The sequence below is a fragment of the Protopterus annectens genome, chromosome 8.part0, assembly GCF_019279795.1.
Source record: "Protopterus annectens isolate FY-2018-M chromosome 8.part0, PAN1.0, whole genome shotgun sequence".
In the NCBI taxonomy this organism is placed as follows: domain Eukaryota; kingdom Metazoa; phylum Chordata; order Ceratodontiformes; family Protopteridae; genus Protopterus; species Protopterus annectens.
In genome coordinates this window covers 993,613,781-993,634,883 of record NC_056741.1, presented here as the reverse complement: position 1 = coordinate 993,634,883, position 21,103 = coordinate 993,613,781, and the positions used below count along the sequence as shown (strand labels likewise).

General features: G+C 36.0%; 1 protein-coding gene across 1 annotated transcript in view; it reads right to left on the bottom strand.

Annotated features, from left to right (window-relative positions):
• The window catches only part of LOC122808380 (Schwann cell myelin protein-like), a 321,260-nt gene that overhangs the window by 139,630 nt on the left and 160,527 nt on the right, over nt 1–21,103 (bottom strand). The window lies entirely within an intron of this gene.

The following is a 21,103-nucleotide window of genomic DNA, read 5'->3' as shown; positions in this document are numbered from 1 at the left end:
AGTGATCTTACCCTTCCTAAAATGATGTCATAACTCAAACATTGTTTGTTGGAAAAAATACATGGATGTAAACTGTGAGCCATCTACATTATTCTACTTTATTTAAAAAAATGTATTCTACTTTTACATGTGTCTGCTCTGTAAACTCTGAATATGCATCCAGTATGAAGTTCTGATAGAGTGAATTACTAGAAGAGACTCTACATAATGAGGCTATGATTTAAAATACTTAGTGAAACAAGAAGGCTTGCCTCAGAGAACATGTTGTTCCGTTTATATTTTGGAAGAAAAAGTCATGCATGTGAAGGAATTCCATTCTAAGCCCTCTGACATCTTTATAATACAGATAATTTTATCTCTGTTTTACATTTAGGTATTAATTAAATGTACTACCCTTTCAGACTTCTTCCCAGAAGGGTGTTAGACATATATTCTAATTATGAAATATCTATAGAACACAGCCACAGGAAGCAGTGTGCAGAGAAATGATTCCAATCCCAAATTATGTTCCTGTTTAACTAACTAACTAACTAACTAACTAACTAACTAACTAACTAACTAACTAACTAACTAACTACCTTTTTTGAGCTGCTTATCTCAGGCCTCAGTGAAGAAAGAAAATAAAATCCATTAATGTGTTTTTCTTGTGACACTTCTTTCTTACACATATTTAAATTAGAACATGGCAAATTTTATTATTTACAATGTTAACTCTTTGCTATACAGCTCTTGAACACAGTCATGCTCCATTGTACTGAATTCTTTCTGCATTAACTGCTTCATAATTGAGGGTTAGTCATAAGTAACCTTTTTGCTTAATAGTTCTTATTTCCTCTACTCCTTGCCAACTGATGTGGGATAAGTATTCTGCATCTAGAAACTAAAATGAATAAAACTAAATAACTATAACTCAAATAAGTTGGTATGGTGAAATAATACATACTGCCTCTCCTACAATGACAACAAAGGCATCTGACAAACAACTGCTTAAACAAGTGTATAACCAACCAGATTTCTTAAAAGAGAAAACAACATGGAGCAGGCAAAACAGAAAGCAGGTCTATCACTTTAAGCAACTCACAGGCAAAAATAGATTTACTTTCCTCACCCAGCAGGGAGTCACCAACAGTGTGTGTGTAGTTTTTGCAGGCGTTGAGTCTTATCAGAAAAGACAAAGGTACACATATTCTCTGTGTATTTAAGTATAACTCAAGAAACAAATTAACCAATGGGAAAAAAAAGACATGAAATATGCAGCCTAGGTAATTTAAGTGTGTGTCCGCTACAGAGAACAAAAACACCAAACCATTAGTGATCTTACCCTTCCTAAAATGATGTCATAACTCAAACATTGTTTGTTGGAAAAAATACATGGATGTAAACTGTGAGCCATCTACATTATTCTACTTTATTTAAAAAAATGTATTCTACTTTTACATGTGTCTGCTCTGTAAACTCTGAATATGCATCCAGTATGAAGTTCTGATAGAGTGAATTACTAGAAGAGACTCTACATAATGAGGCTATGATTTAAAATACTTAGTGAAACAAGAAGGCTTGCCTCAGAGAACATGTTGTTCGTTTATATTTTGGAAGAAAAAGTCATGCATGTGAAGGAATTCCATTCTAAGCCCTCTGACATCTTTATAATACAGATAATTTTATCTCTGTTTTACATTTAGGTATTAATTAAATGTACTACCCTTTCAGACTTCTTCCCAGAAGGGTGTTAGACATATATTCTAATTATGAAATATCTATAGAACACAGCCACATGAAGCAGTGTGCAGAGAAATGATTCCAATCCCAAATTATGTTCCTGTTTAACTAACTAACTAACTAACTAACTAACTAACTAACTAACTAACTAACTACCTTTTTTGAGCTGCTTATCTCAGGCCTCAGTGAAGAAAGAAAATAAAATCCATTAATGTGTTTTTCTTGTGACACTTCTTTCTTACACATATTTAAATTAGAACATGGCAAATTTTATTATTTACAATGTTAACTCTTTGCTATACAGCTCTTGAACACAGTCATGCTCCATTGTACTGAATTCTTTCTGCATTAACTGCTTTATAATTGAGGGTTAGTCATAAGTAACCTTTTTGCTTAATAGTTCTTATTTCCTCTACTCCTTGCCAACTGATGTGGGATAAGTATTCTGCATCTAGAAACTAAAATGAATAAAACTAAATAACTATAACTCAAATAAGTTGGTATGGTGAAATAATACATACTGCCTCTCCTACAATGACAACAAAGGCATCTGACAAACAACTGCTTAAACAAGTGTATAACCAACCAGATTTCTTAAAAGAGAAAACAACATGGAGCAGGCAAAACAGAAAGCAGGTCTATCACTTTAAGCAACTCACAGACAAAAATAGATTTACTTTCCTCACCCAGCAGGGAGTCACCAACAGTGTGTGTGTAGTTTTTGCAGGCGTTGAGTCTTATCAGAAAATACAAAGGTACACATATTCTCTGTGTATTTAAGTATAACTCAAGAAACAAATTAACCAATGGAAAAAAAAGACATGAAATATGCAGCCTAGGTAATTTAAGTGTGTGTCCGCTACAGAGAACAAAAACACCAAACCATTAGTGATCTTACCCTTCCTAAAATGATGTCATAACTCAAACATTGTTTGTTGGAAAAAATACATGGATGTAAACTGTGAGCCATCTACATTATTCTACTTTATTTAAAAAAATGTATTCTACTTTTACATGTGTCTGCTCTGTAAACTCTGAATATGCATCCATTATGAAGTTCTGATAGAGTGAATTACTAGAAGAGACTCTACATAATGAGGCTATGATTTAAAATACTTAGTGAAACAAGAAGGCTTGCCTCAGGAAACATGTTGTTCCATTTATATTTTGGAAGAAAAAGTCATGCATGTGAAGGAATTCCATTCTAAGCACTCTGACATCTTTATAATACAGATAATTTTATCTCTGTTTTACATTTAGGTATTAATTAAATGTACTACCCTTTCAGACTTCTTCCCAGAAGGGTGTTAGACATATATTCTAATTATGAAATATCTATAGAACACAGCCACAGGAAGCAGTGTGCAGAGAAATGATTCCAATCCCAAATTATGTTCCTGTTTAACTAACTAACTAACTAACTAACTAACTAACTAACTAACTAACTAACTAACTGACTAACTAACTAACTAACTAACTACCTTTTTTGAGCTGCTTATCTCAGGCCTCAGTGAAGAAAGAAAATAAAATCCATTAATGTGTTTTTCTTGTGACACTTCTTTCTTACACATATTTAAATTAGAACATGGCAAATTTTATTATTTACAATGTTAACTCTTTGCTATACAGCTCTTGAACACAGTCATGCTCCATTGTACTGAATTCTTTCTGCATTAACTGCTTCATAATTGAGGGTTAGTCATAAGTAACCTTTTTGCTTAATAGTTCTTATTTCCTCTACTCCTTGCCAACTGATGTGGGATAAGTATTCTGCATCTAGAAACTAAAATGAATAAAACTAAATAACTATAACTCAAATAAGTTGGTATGGTGAAATAATACATACTGCCTCTCCTACAATGACAACAAAGGCATCTGACAAACAACTGCTTAAACAAGTGTATAACCAACCAGTATCTGTTTGTGACATGTATGAGGTATCATGCAATGAAGATGCAACAAAGCCAAATCGAAGTTAAAGGCAGGATTCAAGATTGTACTATGCTAGGTACAAAGCACTGGAGTGGTGATTGTCAATTCATTGCCAGTCTACCTTCACCGCTTGTAGGCTATGCAGACAGTCACTTACAGTGTTTAATGTTGTTGTTTGTGATAGAAAGTTAAAAACATATGGCCAAATTGTTTCTTTTAGATACGCTGCAAGCCCTCCCCCTGCACAGCCATGTTCATCATAGACAACCCCCCAAATCCATCAATTATAACAACTTTTTTTTCAAACTGCACAACTTGGACTTCTGACTATGTTAAAAAAGCAGACATATTAAAGTGTTTCAACTGGTTTCACATAAATATACACTAATTCTACAAAGGAAGAATAATGACAGCAGGGTCAGTCATTTATATTCACCAACAGCCCTCGTACTCAGGAATTAAAGCCAAATGTATTAACTATATAAATAGTTCAGCACCTCCGATAAAATATTTTATACAATTGGCCACGATGATTTATTTTAACCCACCTAAAAACATGTAGCTCCCCCACACACACATACTGATGTGACCATCAATTTCAGCCACTTGTATTGCTGTGACTGTACACCTCAAAAGTTTGATTGCAGTCAAACAAATAAATAACTACCACACAGGAATATATCTTCCCAGCTCACTGCTGTCACAATAAAATGCAAAAACTCGCTCCCTTAGCTTAAGAATCAAGCAGAAAGCTAAAAAAATAATGCAGGCAAAGGATCAGAGTTAAAGACTGCCAGTATATATAAGTAGCATATTGCTAAAGTAACAGGCTTTGCATTAACATGCTTTTTTCAAAACCCTGTTAAGTATAAAACTCAAATGTCTACCATTATTTAGTGACTACAGTCCTCTATGATTTGTAAAAAAAAAACACATACTTTATGGGGACAGATCAAATATGAGGAAAGAAAAGAGACACTTTGTGAAATAGGGACTGTTGAGAGCATCTATAACACCCCCACACACATACGTGACCATAAATTAAAGCCACTAGCATGATTATTACTTGTAAATCTCAGGAATTCGTAATTGAATAAATGAATAGATGCATAAATAACAACCTCATATGAATTTACCTTCTTGCTTTAATGCTGTTAGAATACAGAGTTCAAGCCACTACACACCCCTACACACACACGTACACACTCAAACATACCTCTGAACCTCTTCGCCCAAGGAGCTAAAGGGCCAAACTGGGGACAGATGTTACTGTTACATCCTTGAAAGTTGCTAGAATAGTAGGCTTTACATTATTATGTTTTTTCTGAAGAAACCACAGACATTAAAAATAATAGACCAAAATATTATGTAAAACCATACAGAGTTTGTAAAATCAGAGACAGTACATAGATATCACACACACACACACACACACACACACACACACACACACACACACACACACACACACAACATCGATTGCAACCACTTGTATGACCGTGACAGTGCACTGCAGAAGTTTGACTGTGATCAAATAAGTGAATAAATACATACACTAACTGCCATACAGGAATGTGTCATCTCAGTTTACTGCTGTCAGAATTCAGATTGCAATCCACTGCTTGTAATCCACTCCTCTTCCACATACCTCCCAACTTCTTAACTCAAAAATCAAGCAAAAAAGTAAAAAAAGTAAAAAAAATAATGAGTGACAAGACAAAAATCAAGGACATATATTGCCCTTACAAACTAAGAAAGTTCTTAGAATTACAGGCATTGCATTAGCATGCTTATTATCTGTCAAACAAAGTGTCTGTCATTAGTTAGTGGTGGCCATTTTCCTCGATGATGATACAGGAAAAACACAAACTTTGCAAAGAACACACACACACACATTTATAGTACATTTCTTACCACTCTGCATGCTAGATAAGTACCACATGTAGGCCTTTGTTAAAAATAAACAAATAAATATATACATGCATGCATACATTTAAAAAATTCTGGCTTCTTTTCTCAGACTACAGCAGTAATACATTACTTGTATCATTTACTTTCATTCTCAGATAGCCTCAGTCTGTCAGTCACTTGAGGCAGCTTGTACTAATAGAAATGGTTCCTTATTGCTTCATATAGCAGCCCAATGAACCACTTTTTACTGATAATTCTGCTTTCTGCAGAGTGCAGAAAAGAACTATAATAAGGCATGATCACTTTAGTCTTAATATGGAGTAGGCATAGTGATGGGCTGTTTTGAAAACTACCTAGCAAGCAGACAAAGCTGATTTTCTTTTTTAACTGGACCACAGAAGGTGCATGCATGGAGTTCTAATCAGAGTAAGGGTAGCAGTAATGCTAAAATTACCATTTTATAATAAAAAAGTAAATACAAATATTTTTGGGGTGATGCTTCAACCAAGCATCCAAGACCACATGCTGTATCTGGGCAGAACCAGTGATACTGGGCATGGAGGGAATCCGGTCTCCAGTGCAGTGTGACCGTAGTGGTTGGTGGTGCTAATTTGTGTGTGTGTGTGTGTGTGTGTGTGTGTGTGTGTGTCTTTCTGTAAGTTTTCATGGGCACAGCTTCAGTAGATTATGCATTGCTGTGCTGGGTTCAGATGGACAGCTCAAGGGACCCCACAGAAGATGTATATGTTGATTATTTGCATCCCTGCCCATGCGGTTACTCTGTTCTGGGAGGGTCACAGCATGCACAGAGAATAGAGTGTTCTGGGATAATAAAGAGCAAGATGTGAAAAGGACAAACACACCGGACAGCTGAGAAATTTGAGTACTTTTATTCCAAGGTTAAACGTTAAACAATCCACCACGTTTTTCATCAACAAACTGCAAGACTTCATCAGACAAGACATAATTAAATTAACACACTTTTATATGCTGACAAAATTTAAATCACCCAATAAAATCCATTGAAAACAATCCTCATGAATATGTATATAAAAAAACTCTCATCCAAACAAATGGATACATTTAAAATAAATCGCTGATTTGCAAATACATATATTGTTTGTGCAATATTTTGGGTACTAAAAGCATTAAATGGTTTCTTGAAAACTTTTTATATATTCATGTGTAAAATTCATAATTTTTTTAAAAACAGCATTAAACCACAAATCAATTCAGAGAGTTTTTTTTATATACATATTCATGAGGATTGTTTTCAATGGATTTTATTGGGTGATTTAAATTCTGTCAGCATATAAAAGTGTGTTAATTTAATTGTGTCTTGTCTGATGAAGTCTTGCAGTTTGTTGACGAAAAACGTGGTAGATTGTTTAACGTTTAACCTTGGAATAAAAGTACACAAATTTCTCGGCTGTCCGGTGCGTTTGCCCTTTTCACAGTGTTTTCATTGTTTACTAGTGTGTGCTACACTGTGCCTCGTATTTCAGTTTAAAGAGCAAGATGTGCTACAGGTGGCTCCCAGCATGATTACCCCACTGATGTCTGAATCCAAAGCAGACAACAGTGTCTTCAACTCTGGATGGTGTATAGAAGTTGTGGCCCAAAATGTCATAAACTATGCCATGTACCTGCCATGCTGGACTTCCTCACCACAGGCAGACCTGACCAAACATTTTAAGTGCAATGGCCATGATGAGTTGCCACATATGTACATCTTGGCATACGTACTCCCTATACTGTTTTTCCATAATCTTGCATATACAGTCTAGGCATTCCCACAGGTCATCACACAGACCATATACAACCCTAACTAAAATGGGCTATAATAGTCTTTACAGTTCCCTGTATAGTGGCCATGTACAATTGCTGAGTAGTTGCTATAAGAGGGTGGGTGCAGTACTCAAGGTGTGGTCGACCACCTATATGTTGAGCTCTGCCATACTTTTCATCCTCAGTGGAACTGGTAGCAACCAAAAGTGACTCTGCTTCTGAAAATAAGCACATTCCCTGTTCTCATCTCCTGACCATGTCCTACCTTATTGTGGTATCCTGGGTGTGGATTTAGTTACACCAGCACAGAAGCTGTGCCTGTGGAATGGGTAGGAGATACAGATACAGCTGTAGCATTACCCATCTCTTCCACTGCTCCATGATATTCATCAGTACTAACATTATTCATGCCTATAGTTACTGTGGTAGAAACTGAAGACACAGCCAGTCTGAAAACACATACGCATTACCCAGTCTGTGAATGAACTCTTCAGTAGCCCCCTGTTGAAGTAATTTTGTATTACAGAGAGCTATAAAAAACATATGGGTAACATATATGATTGTCATTAGTAAAGTGACACCATGACCCCATGTTTAAGAATGGGAAAAGGGGTTAAGAATGCATGGTAGGTGAATGGATACCCTGGGCAAATTGACATTGTACTTGTACTACCAGAGTTCTTGCAACAAGAAAGAAGCCATGATGGTTACTTGTATATTCCTAAGCCAAACAGCCAGTGTGGATTGTACCACATGTTAAAGCATAACCACCTGTGCATCACCACTTGCTCTTCAAGGCATTTTTGTGCAGTTTAGAATGCATGCTGTGTCCTCCACTATGGAAAATGGAGCAGTCCGGACCCACAGAGAAAGATGATAGGAACTCCTTCATGTCAATCAATAATGACTCTGTTAGCAGCCTTCCACCATGTCCCTCTCTCCTGTGCCTGGCATTTTGCCTTACTGAGCACATGTACTATCATAATGATGACTATTCTATGTACCTGCTCATATATCTGATTCTCATCAGTGACACTACTGATTTCCTGTAAAAGTCACATAAGGTAGGTTCGTGGAAGGTCTAGTCAGATCAGTCAAATCAATCATTCCAGCACATCCTCCCACATGTTCGCAGAGAACTTGCAGTAGGATATCATTTTCTGTCTAGGTTTGTTTTTCCTAGAGATGACATTCACCTTTGGGTATGTCAGTCTGTTATATCAAGGTAATATACATGTAACAAACATACACAGATACTCCAAGGAAGTTTATTACTCTAGGACCTTGACTGATAGCCTTTTGAGGAGTAAACTGAAGCATCATAAATGCAACATATGTATGCTTTACATAATTATGCAATCAATTAACAACATAAACAAAGCAATTGAGTTGTCAAAGGGACAAAGTTAAAACCTGTCAATCAATAGTAGAAGCTAATTAAGTTCTGCATTCAACTCAAAAGATTTTAAAGTATTATATATCATTCTAGACTAATTTTTTAAGCAATTTATCCCAACTTCAGACCAAATTTACAACTGTTAAAATACAAAACTTAAAACTATTGTCATTTTCATAATGAACTTCATGTGCATGCACTGCTATAGAATTTACCATACCTTTCTTTCTAATACCATTTATGTTATTGCATTCTAAGTTTAACTTTTCATTTAATCTGATCTATGTGACAAAGAAGAAAATCTCAATTACACTTCACCCCATAAACCATACAGCTAGTTTGGCAAGAGTAATAATATCTAATATCCATTTTTTCCATTACTATTAACCTTATCTGACTGACAACAAATCTACATGCATTACATCTCATACATTAAAACATCCTTCCCTTTACTTAACACCTGAAACACTGAAAGGCGTGATGACCACACCAAGTACTGCAACCAGTTCCTAACTTTTTATTGTAGAAGGAATGACTGACTGCTTTTGTCTTGCTTGTAACAAAAAGACATCATCAAAATCTAATTACACACTGAAAAAACACATTTAAATAAGGCTCACATTCAGTCACATGCTAAATAATCAAAAATCAAAAATCCCCCAGCACTTATTTCTCATCCATTAATAAACCTTAACAAACACATTAAAACTCATAAAAATATAGTAAAATACAATCCATTCTCAACATTTAATATAAATATAAGAAAAAAATATATATTAACATAATCTGATCATACCTTATAAAAACAAAGTTTTAAAATACTAGAAGCAGATACATTTTTATTTAATCCTGGTGATACAAGGGCACTAGATTTAATTTGCCATTTCTGTACTCTTGCTTCATTTAAATCTTCCCTGGGACCTCCCCTTAAATTTTTGTGTGCCATATCCAAACCCCCTCCCCACAAAAAATGATGCAATGAGAATATAAAAGTTATGATTTGGTTGCAGTGCTTGGTGTAGTCATTGTTCCTTTCAGTTTTTCAAGTGTTAAGTTTGTGGTTTGGTTCCTGTCTTTGCATCCTTCCTTTTACTTTTGTCTCTTATGAACTATTTTTGTATGAGAAAATTCCCCAAAGTTAAATGCTCTAATATAAGAAAAAGCAGAAAACCTAAGAAGCAAATTCCTCAAATTTGCATCTGCTATTAAAATACTTTATTTCTTTTTAATAATTTTCACAAAAATGTCAGAAAAAATGAAGTATCTTAACACATAAAGCTCCTTACCTATTTATTTATTAAAACACCTATAAATATTGCTATCCTGATATTTAATGGAAGAAAACATACCAATACTGTTCTCAAACCCAAATACTTCATTTTAAATTTCATGCAATCACTCATCCTCATATCCATGAACTTTAACCTACGTATTAAATTGTTCACCAAACTGTCTAATTTGTCTTTATCAGTTATATTATGCATAATACTTACAAATTCCTGTTTAAGTAAAGATAAAATCAAAAAAATGAGGAAGTCAGCTTTCTCTGTGAAGAAACATGTTAACTATTTGTTTTCTTTCTAACCATGTTTTAATCAAATCATTTTCCAAATCACATAAAGTTAAAATGAAAATTTAACTTGTATTTTGTGTACTTGAAATGGAAATGATATTCCCTAATCAATAGCATTCAAACTATTTACAACTTTCTTAACATCATTTACATTCCCTCTACACAACATTAGTAAATCATCAATATATCTTACATTATATAAAACCTCATGTTGCATAAACTTATTTTGACTTATAAACCTTCTTTCAAACTCAGGCATAAAAATCATTGCATATATAGGAGCAAAAGGTGCTTCCATTGCTGTCTCTGTACAAATCATCCGGTCATATGCTTAGAACAGTGTGCGAGACAAAAAGTTAACAATGCTAAAACAAACAATGCTAAGGTCCCTTACCCAAATAATATGCAACTGCAGACAAACCTGCTGAATGGAGAATAGATGCATACAAAGTTACTACTTTCAAACTTAACCAAAAAATGTTTTTTTAATTGCATGCTCCTAAATTTCAAAGTTACCCGATTCAAATCTTCTACTTACAAATGAAAATCTTTAATAAATGGTTTAAAAATATTATGTAGCAAGATTACTAGATTTTAGTCACATCCTCCTAGAACTGAAAGATAGGATGTGCTGTGGGGTTAACAAAAACCTATGAATTTTAGGAATAGCATAAAATATAACATACTGTGAATGTTACACAAATAAACTACTGACATCATCCATCAAAAAAAAAAAAAAAAGAAAACAGTTATTTACCTCTAATTAATAACCCTTTATTAAAATGTTGTAACTGATAACGGTAAGCTGGATGATATTCATTCACATTATTTAGAAAAAAATTCACATCCCTTCATATGCTGACCTGTCCTTGACTATAACATTACCCCCTTTATCAGTGTTACAAACCACTAACTCAACTTTATGTATTTTTACAAAAGCTCGGTGCTTTCTTTTCACCTTTAACTGTATTATACTCACACTGATTTTTATTAAACCTCTTAAAGTGTTTACACAACCCATTCTTACAGACTCAAAAACATTAAGAGCAGTATTAGACCTAAAAGGTAAAGGCTGACTATGAGTATTCCTAAATCAAAATGTTTGTAACTAGCGCCCACCCAAGATACTTAAAGCACTTAAATCATTAAAATTCTCATTTAAACCATTACGAATTGAATAACTAGACAAATTTAACAAACTATCATCTGATTCATCAGTATGATTAATTTTCTTAGTAAATGGATCCCAAAAATCTTAAATTTTCCTGAAGTTGTCTCATAAGCATTAAAAGAGCCCAGTTATCCTTAATACCCCAAAGTAAGAAATCATCCCTTGGATTTAGTCCTAGTAAATTTATTTCTAATATTAACAAAGACTTGGTTTTAAAAATTTCTTCATCTAACCCTTCACCTAAAAATGAAGACAATATAACAAGGTTTGAATATGACTATTGTAGCAATGTTATTTAGAAAAAATATGATGTCTACCACTTAAAAAAATTGAAAATAAATAATACAAAAGTGTATTTCCTGTTTCCACCTAGACTCAAAATATTCTTTCAAGATGGTCCTAACATATTTAACTCAATTGTTGATGCTTTTTCTTATGTTCAAGCAAATAAGTTGCTCCTTTCATCTGAGCCAAATGACTGGGCTGCTATAAGTTTAAAAGGGCAAGCAGAATGATCTCCATAGAAAACTATAGGATCCAGTAAAAATGTACTTATTTGACATTTGTTGACTGGGATAGTCCAACTGAGCTTGCACCCTTTCTCAGCTGAGGCCCTGGGAGAAAAGCTCCACAGTGCAGATTACACAAGTAAAAATTTCAGAGTACAAATTATGCAAGTAAAAAATTAACATGACTAAAGTAAAATGTAATAAACACAATAAAAAGTATATACAAAAAAGGTTAAGCAGGACCAATTGCAGTGCAAATAATAGATCTCAGCAAATGAGGCATTTAAAATAAGTGGTAAGTATTGAGGAGGTAGGTAAGAACAAAGTGTTAAAAATGCAGTAGAATTGTTATTGGTGGTCTAGTATGACAATCGTGGCAGTCATTCAAGTTACAGTGTGAGGGGATATAAAAAAGAAAGGTAAAAAAAGAAAGGAAATAATTGTCAGATTACTGGGGGAAGGAGTTTGGAGAGATATGGAGAGTAGTATTTGATTATAGTTGTAATACACAGGACGTTAGAATAGATAGCATAACTGTGGGAAATGAAGTAGGAAGGAGGGTAAGGGAGGGAGAAGAATAAAGGAGCAAAGAAGGAAGGGAAGGGAAGATTTCAAGTAGGATGATTGCAGTGACATCTCCATCTCCTAAAGATAAATTAAGTAATATAATGATAATTTAAGGAAATTTAACTATAGACACTTGTAAGATTTTCACTGGTTACTAGTACAGTAGCAGACTTAGGTGAGTTATCTGGTACATAAATGTTATAGACAGGTGATGTTTTACTGAAAAACATTGACATTCTTCTTCTAAAAAACACTTAATTAGTTATATAAGTCTGTTTAGTGATATTTATGTTAATTTAGTGTGTGTCTATAATTGTGCATATATATATATATATATATATATATATATATATATATGTATGTATATGTGTATGTATGTATATATATATATATATATATATATGTGTGTGTGTGTGTGTGTGCGCGCGTGTGTGTGTGTTTGCTTATAATTATGTATTTATATGAGAGTTTGCATGCACACACACACACACACACACACACACACACACACACATACACACACACACACACGCGCGCGCGCGCGCACACACGCACACATACGCACACACACGCACTCACATACACACACACACACACACACACACACACACACACATACACTTATCTATCTATGTATGTATATATAGATAGATATAAAAATGTGTATGTATGTTTATATACTGGGCTGGATTCATGAATGCCTGCATTAAGTTTACACTAAGTGTACACCATTCTGAATGTATAGACAACATAAGCATAACTCCCACCTTCTTCATTATAATTAGTTTTCCTGCTCATTTTCTTTCAGCCTTAAATATTGAGGGGGATGCATAAAGGTTGCCATAATGTGCACAGTTCGTATACTCTTTCTGAGTGAACAGACAGCACAAAAGAATGCCTAAAATCTCCCAAAAGAATACCTTGCAAAATCTTTCTGCTCATGTGCCAATCCTGGCCAAACTTACTCACTGTACTTCACTCACCCCTTTCAACCTAGATCACACTCACAATCCTCTCCTGCCTCCTACTCCACTCCTTTTGTTTTCCCACAAACTTACCTTTTTTAATTAATCTCTGCACACCTTTCCTCTAACTCTTTTCTCCCTACTCACCTAAGCTACCTTAATACACCCTACCTGCACTCTTCTTATAATCTCCTTCTCTCCATCCTTCTTTCTTCTATAACCATAACATGAACACCTCTCTCATACTAAGACACCACTTAATTTCAGCTCACCATTTCTAATCATGTAATGGGGTGGCCACAGTGGTGCAGCAGTTAGCATTGCTGCCTCACATCTGGTTTGATCCTTGGCTGGGGTTCCTTCTGTGCAGAGTCTGCATGCCCTCCTTGTGGTCACATGGGTTTCCTCCAGGTGCTCCAGTTTCCTACCACATCCCAAAGACATGCTGTAGGTGAGCTGGATACTCTAAATTGGCCCTAGGCGTGAGTGTGTGCCATCCATGGAAGGTTGGGCGCTGGGCTGGCAACTCGACACCATAAAGCTCCACTGCCAATTATGAGCAGACAGGTGATCTGCTGTGGCAACCCCTAATCGGGAAAAAGCCGAAAGAAGAAGATTTCTAATCATGTAATCTTTGATACCTCTTTAAATATCGTATTAGAATTGGCTCAGGTCTCATTTACCATATACTGATCGATGTAACAATTAATATGACTATTGAATTTTTCCTTACATATTCTCCAACTCATGTTATTGTTTTTCATTGCATTCTATTATGAAACATATGTTCTATGTTTTTCTTATTACAACATTTTTTCACTCTTATATTTTGTAGTGTAACATGATACTTTGTGATTTAAAATATTTGTACTTGCTGTTTTGTAATGTAACATGATACCTTGTGATTGAAAATATCTGTACATGATTTCTGAAATATTGTGATTGTGAGAATTTCTCCGTGGGCCTCCACTGAAAATGGGCACTTGACCCCCACCCCCACCCAACACAGTTTCTGCCCTGGCCACAGCACCATGACTGCCCTCCTGTTCTTTCTTGAGACCATTAACCTAGCTTGTGACTCTGGCAAACTCGTATTTGCATTAGATCTATCCAAAGCTTTTGACATCATCTCCCACCCACTACTCATATCCCAACTCTCCTCTCTCAACCTCTCTGCTTCAGCTGTAGCCTGATTCTCTAGCTAACTTTCCAAATGACAACAAGCCATACAATAGAAATCCTCGACCTCTCCCTTCCTAAACAGCCCCACTGGCATGCCCCAAGGCTCTGTCCTAGGTCCTCTACTCTTTAACATGTTTATCAACAATTACCACAGTACCATCCCTGACTCCTCAATCATCCAGTACACAGGTAATTCAACAATCATCTGCTCAGCAGACTCCCCCTCTGAATTACTCCTAAAAACTCAATCATCCTTCTCCAAAACCGAAACCTGGATGCGAAAGAATCACCTGGCCCTGAATGCTAATAAAACAAAACTAATGATATTTTCTCCCACTAGAAACTCTCACATCGGCAAAAACTCATTCTCTATACTCAGCCAGAATAACACCCCCATCAAAATCATTTCAAATTCTAAACTGCTTGGTGTCATCATTGATGAGCATCTAAAGTTTGACACCCATATCCATACCACCATCAAAAAGACACACCAAAAGCTAGGTCTCCTGTACAGGCACAATCAATATCTCACCCCCTCTACCAGAAAAGTACTAGTTTCCTGCTACCTCCTCCCCTCCTTATTCTATGGCACTCCTCTACTAATCAATCTCTAACTCAACCTTACAAACCAAACTTGAATCCTGCTATAATAAAATAAGCAACTTTGCTCCCACCTTTGCCACTCTCTCCATGCTCTACAATGGCTCAAACTACCCAACTACCTGACATTTCTTAAACTTACTACTGCTCACTAGCTCATCTACAAATCCTTAAACTGCCCTTCTCTCGAAACAACCCTAACCCCCTACATTCCTAACCGCTCCCTCAGATCTGAGAACCAAACCCTCCTGCAAGTCTACAAACCATCACGTCCCCCTGGCAACCTCCTGCTATCCTGCTCCATATCCAAATTATGGAACTCTCTCCCTCTCTCCCTTCACAATACACCTAACCTCACCAATTTCAAATCTCTCTTGCTCTCACATCTATCTTTTAAGTGGGCATGCCCAGGTCACCATTCAACATAACCCCCTCCAATCCCTTCTCCTCTCTATCTTCTGAAACAACTACATCTCAGGCCTACACTTCCCCCACTATAACCCTACATTTCACCCTTATTGTACAGTCTACCCCAACCAATCCTATATAGGTCCTCTAACTTAGTCTACTATATCTACTTGCAACTAACCTGCAACATTTCTTGTCTTACTTTACTATATCCTCACAGTATTATGCAATATTTTTCAACCTTCTGAAAACTGCACTGCTTTATGTATCTCTGATTGCCATTGTTGGTTTCTTTATATGGATTTATTACTACAATGTTGTTGTGTCTTTCAGCTTTTCCCACTTAGGGGTCGCCACAGCGGAACTCCGGTCCGCTAATGATTGGTAGTTGATTTTTATGTGCCGAGTTACCAGCCTTGATGCACAACCTTCAACAAAGGTATGCCCCTTCACGCATGTCTCCACGCAGAAGACGCTCTAGCTGAGAATCGAACCAGACAGCGTCTTACTGTGAGGCGACAACACTACTGCAGCACCACCACCATGTTATTACTACAATGTAATATACTGTATTGTCAGCACTCTGAAAATTGCGTTATTACTACAATGTAATATACTGTATTGTCAGCACTCTGAAAATGTCTGTATTCCTTAATTGTGTATATAATTGTCAATGATCTATTTGCATGTGTTTAGTATTTCAATATTATATACTATATTGTCAGCACTGTATATAATTGTCTTTAATGTATTTGCATGGGTTTAGTTCCCCAATGTAATATGCTGTATTGTCAGCACACTGGAAATGTTTGTATTACTTAATGCTTCTATGATTATTAATGGAGCTTTTCTCCCCTGGCCTCCACTGAAAATGGGCACTTCTTGGCACAGTGGACTTCCCGGGTTACCAAACTGAAATAAATAAATAAATAAATAGTGTACAGTTAGTATAGGCAATCATGAATACAGTCCTAATTATTATTTTAAAGAGTTTATATGTAGGTAAGTTTACTTACATTTGGACACGTCTCAGTTTTTTCCAATTTTTCAAGATTGCATCAGTTGGCATGCATTTTCTTTATTTTAATTTATACCTAGCTGCTTCTTTAAATATGTTGATTAAACATTTACTTTAAAAGTCGTTTATTTTTTAATTGATTTTAAACCTTGAACTCTTTTTTTTTTTTTTCACATAATCATAATGTCTTGCTATATTTCATGCTATTCTATCCTGGTTACTTTGTTTTTGTTCATTAAGTTGACATTACATCAACAAAATGGCAGTGTCCATTGCTGTCCATGTTTCCCTAGTAGCACGATAAATTTAATTTTTAAACAATTCCAGCTGTTACTAATAAGCCAGTAAAATGCTGGCTGCCGTTTGAAAGCAATAGCTGTAACATGGGTTGATGGTAGTGTTAATGATAATGATAAAGAACAGAAGTTAATGTACATGTAATGCCTTCTATTTTTGTCTACTTCATTACCGACATAATGCACACTCATTTGTATTGTCACATTATGTTTGAAGCTAATTAGTTCATTAAATGTGTAAGAGCTACATGTTTCTTTGAAGAATTTACATAGTCTTACTAATAAAAGGTGTAACCAGATTTAGACTGTCTTAATACAGAATCCAGTAAATACTGTTGCTTTCCTCAGGGTACAGTTTATAAATAATTATGCATTAAGACTTAAAAAAATAGCAGTAGTCATTAGAAGAGCTATCTGACAATTGGTATGGTGAGCTATTGTTAGCTGTACCTTGTAAACTTAATTTTTATCTTATATAGTCATGTTGCATATTGCACATCTGTGAATATAGATCTATTAATTTAATTTTCAGTTATTATTTTTTTGAGTGGAAGTCACTTTTCAAAAGAGATTCAAACATGCAAGCACTTTAAAGCTTTATTATATTTATAGCTTTGTTTTAAACTATGTTATGCTTCAATAGAAAGATCTGTTTTGAATATAAGGTTTCTGATGCTATTTATATATTGTCAAGCAAGGACATTGAGCTTACATGCTACTGTAGTTACATTTCACACACATACATTTGGAAGACAAGATACATGATTTAAGTTTGTATTCACTTCCATGAAGAGAAAATAAACTGGGTCATGAGGAAAATAATAAAATTGTAAGCTGGATGTGTTTATGAACTTTTTTTGATAATAGCTTCTTGTATTAAAAAGATTACTATTCATTTTAGGGGAATACTTTACAGATGTTAAATGGGAATTTGTGTTATTTTTGTGAAGGGAATGTTTTAATTTTACTTTAGCTGTTCTAAACATAATGTACTATATCAGATGGATGGCAGTACTCATTATGTATTACTTGCGAACAGTACAGTACTGCATGTGGATATTTAATATGGTGCTATTTTGACTTAGTTCTCTGATTCTCTACCACCCCTTAAAGGGATGTCTTAAGGAGATTGTTCATTTGTACTGCTTATATGTTTGTGTCAAATTCACAGATAGATATAGATCTTCTCGTGAGTCTGAAGGCCAGCTCAGAATAAAATGAAGTGTCTTACTGAGGATTAATGAGTGACAATTTATGGTACTCTTATTTTACATTCTTAAACCTTGAAAATTTGATTTTGCTGTTCCTTCAGCTGATAACTGTGTGTTTAGACGTCAGAAGGTCTAGCATAATGGTTAAAATGTTATTTTTATAAATACAGCAGGGCTTAATTCTGAGTTCTGGTTAATAGATAGGCTTATAATGACCTGTATGCTAATATCCTATTATTTACTCATGAACAAATAATTATAGGATCTTAGGAGATTACTAGGCTATCGACCCAGAGATTATTTTAAGTCTAGCCATTTCAATCCAATGTAATACCAGAGAGGTACTAGTCAATACCCAAGATTGCATTTAGTGATGACTGCCCATGTCCAGGAGGGTTGTGGGTGCTATCTCTAGTAAAATTTATGGTGCCCCATCCACTCATCCAGGTTCCTCATGAACAGTGTCATAGAGTTGCTCTGTTTCACATGAATTGGTAGCTTGTTCCAAAGACATGGCAGTTTCTGGGAGATAAATCTGTCCCTCCAGCATGTCTTATTTAAGTCACAGGCAATATTTAAGTCCCTGGAATGAGTATCCCTATACTCATTTAATTTATGGATATGTAGTAAGTTCATTAGGTTAGGGCGTTAGGTTGCTCTGTAGTCCAAGCATAAGTCTCCGCTAAGAAGTCTATACAATACAGAGCATAGTGATAGGGATTTCAGTCAGCCCGTGTAAGGAACATACTTTAGAAACCTCTGAGGTCTCTCTAATTGCTGTAGATACTTACTATAGTGTGGTACATACCGAATGGGGTGTTATACTCAATTATGGGCTGGATAAGTGCCAAGTATAGGGAGGGTTATAACTTCTTTTGCTCTTGAGGCAATACCTTTACTAATCAAGTAAGCAATGTGGAAAGCTTTCCTTACAGTGGTAGACACATTGTGGTCTAAGTTAAGATTGCAGTCAACCTGTGATCCAAGTCCATTACCATTGCACGGGTACTTAGGGTATTGTTAGTGATTTAATAGTGTAAAAGGACATTGTGCTGAAGAAATGATGCATTTCTTTGCATTCCTTTTGAGACCCTGACTCATACACCAGTCATTGGTCTGTCTGAGACCATCCTGGAGTATACTGACATCATTTGAGGATTCAGTGATTGCACCTAGTTTGCAGTTCTCTGCAAAGTTGGTCAGCCACAACCCTTGAGTTTTGACCTGAAATTCTGATGGGGCCCAGCAAAGACCACTGTGGCACCCTGCTGGTAACAGGTCTGCTGGCTGGTGTGGAGTCATCCATTTTGATAGTGTGTTTCCGATTTGTCAGCCAATTGGCAACCCATCTTACAACGAAGGTTTACATTCAGTTTGCCTAAATGTGGGATTGTGCTGAAAACCTTTGCCAAGTTGAGGTATGATGTGTGCACAGATTTGCCCTCATCAATGGCCTTGGTCACACTTTCAAAGAAATTCACCAGATTTAACAGGCAGGATTTGTCCTTCATGAAACCAAATTGGGTAGGGTCCAGGGTTTGGAAGTCACCTATGTCTTCATTTATGAGGTCCATAATGATACATTTCATGGTCTTACAGATGAGGCTGGTCAGGCTTATGGGTCTGTAATTCCCAGGTTCTGTTGCCAGGCCACCTTTGTTGAGTGAAATAACTGTAGCTGTTCTCCATTCCGTAAGTTCATAGGTTCATAGGTAGGTACTAGGCTATCTTCCCAAGGGCATTTACAAGCCTAGCCAGAGTGTGTCAGCTTTCGCTACCCCATTGATTAATTAACTGATCCTCTGTCAAGCAGAGCCAATGAAGTGATCCCAGGGGTGTATTTTCTGTTACCCATCCACTCAACAAGGTTTCTCTTGAAGAGTGTTTGTGAGGGGATCTGCCTAATATAGTTTGGAATTTTGTTCCAAAGCATGGGGAGTCTCTGTGACAGGAATCTATCCCTCCAGCATGTTCTATTTATGGTTGTGATGAGATTTAGCTCACTAGAGTGCATGACTCAAAGTGACTTGGATTTCTTTAGGTGGAGCATGTCCATCAATTTTGAGTTGGACATGGATTTGTAAGTCAGGCAGAGATCACCTCAGAGTAAGCAATATGCTACTGAGTACAGCCAGAGTTTTTTCAGTAGGGCTGCATAGGACATATGTTTGAGGCCAATAATCCTCTTGGTGAGGTACTTTTGTGTTCTCTGCAGCTGTTGGAAGTGTCTTGTGAGGTACATCCCAAATGGGGCATTGTACTATATGATGGGTCTGATGAGTGACGAGTAGAGGGGCACTATAACCTCTTTATTTCTAGATACGAACCCTTTAGTAATTAGATGGACCACATAGAAGGATTTCCTAACTACTTTGGCAATATGATTGTCAAAGGAGAGATTACTATCTACCTGGGTCCCCAGATCTCTTATTACCTCTTCTGTATTAAGGGGGCTGCCACCTATGTGGTAATTTTTGGGTGTTTTGTTTTTCCCAAACGGGATGACTATGCATTTTTTGGCATTTAGCTTAAGGTCATGACTTTGACATCAGGTGTCCATCTCAGTAAGGCCCTTTTGGAGGATGTCCATGTCAGCCAGAGAGTCAATTATGGCTCCCAGTTTGCAGTTATCAGCGAACTTGGTTAGTCATAGTCCTTCTGTGTTTGCCTGTACTTCTGAGAAGTATATGCAGAACAGTAGGGGTCCGAGGACCGAGCCTTGTGGGACACCACTTGTGACTGGTTTAGAGTTGGACCTGGAGCCCGCTATTCTTACCATTTATTCAACAGGAATAGACCCTGTATTTAGGCTGTGACTGAAAAGGATACTTAGTGGTGATGCAATTTCACATTTTAG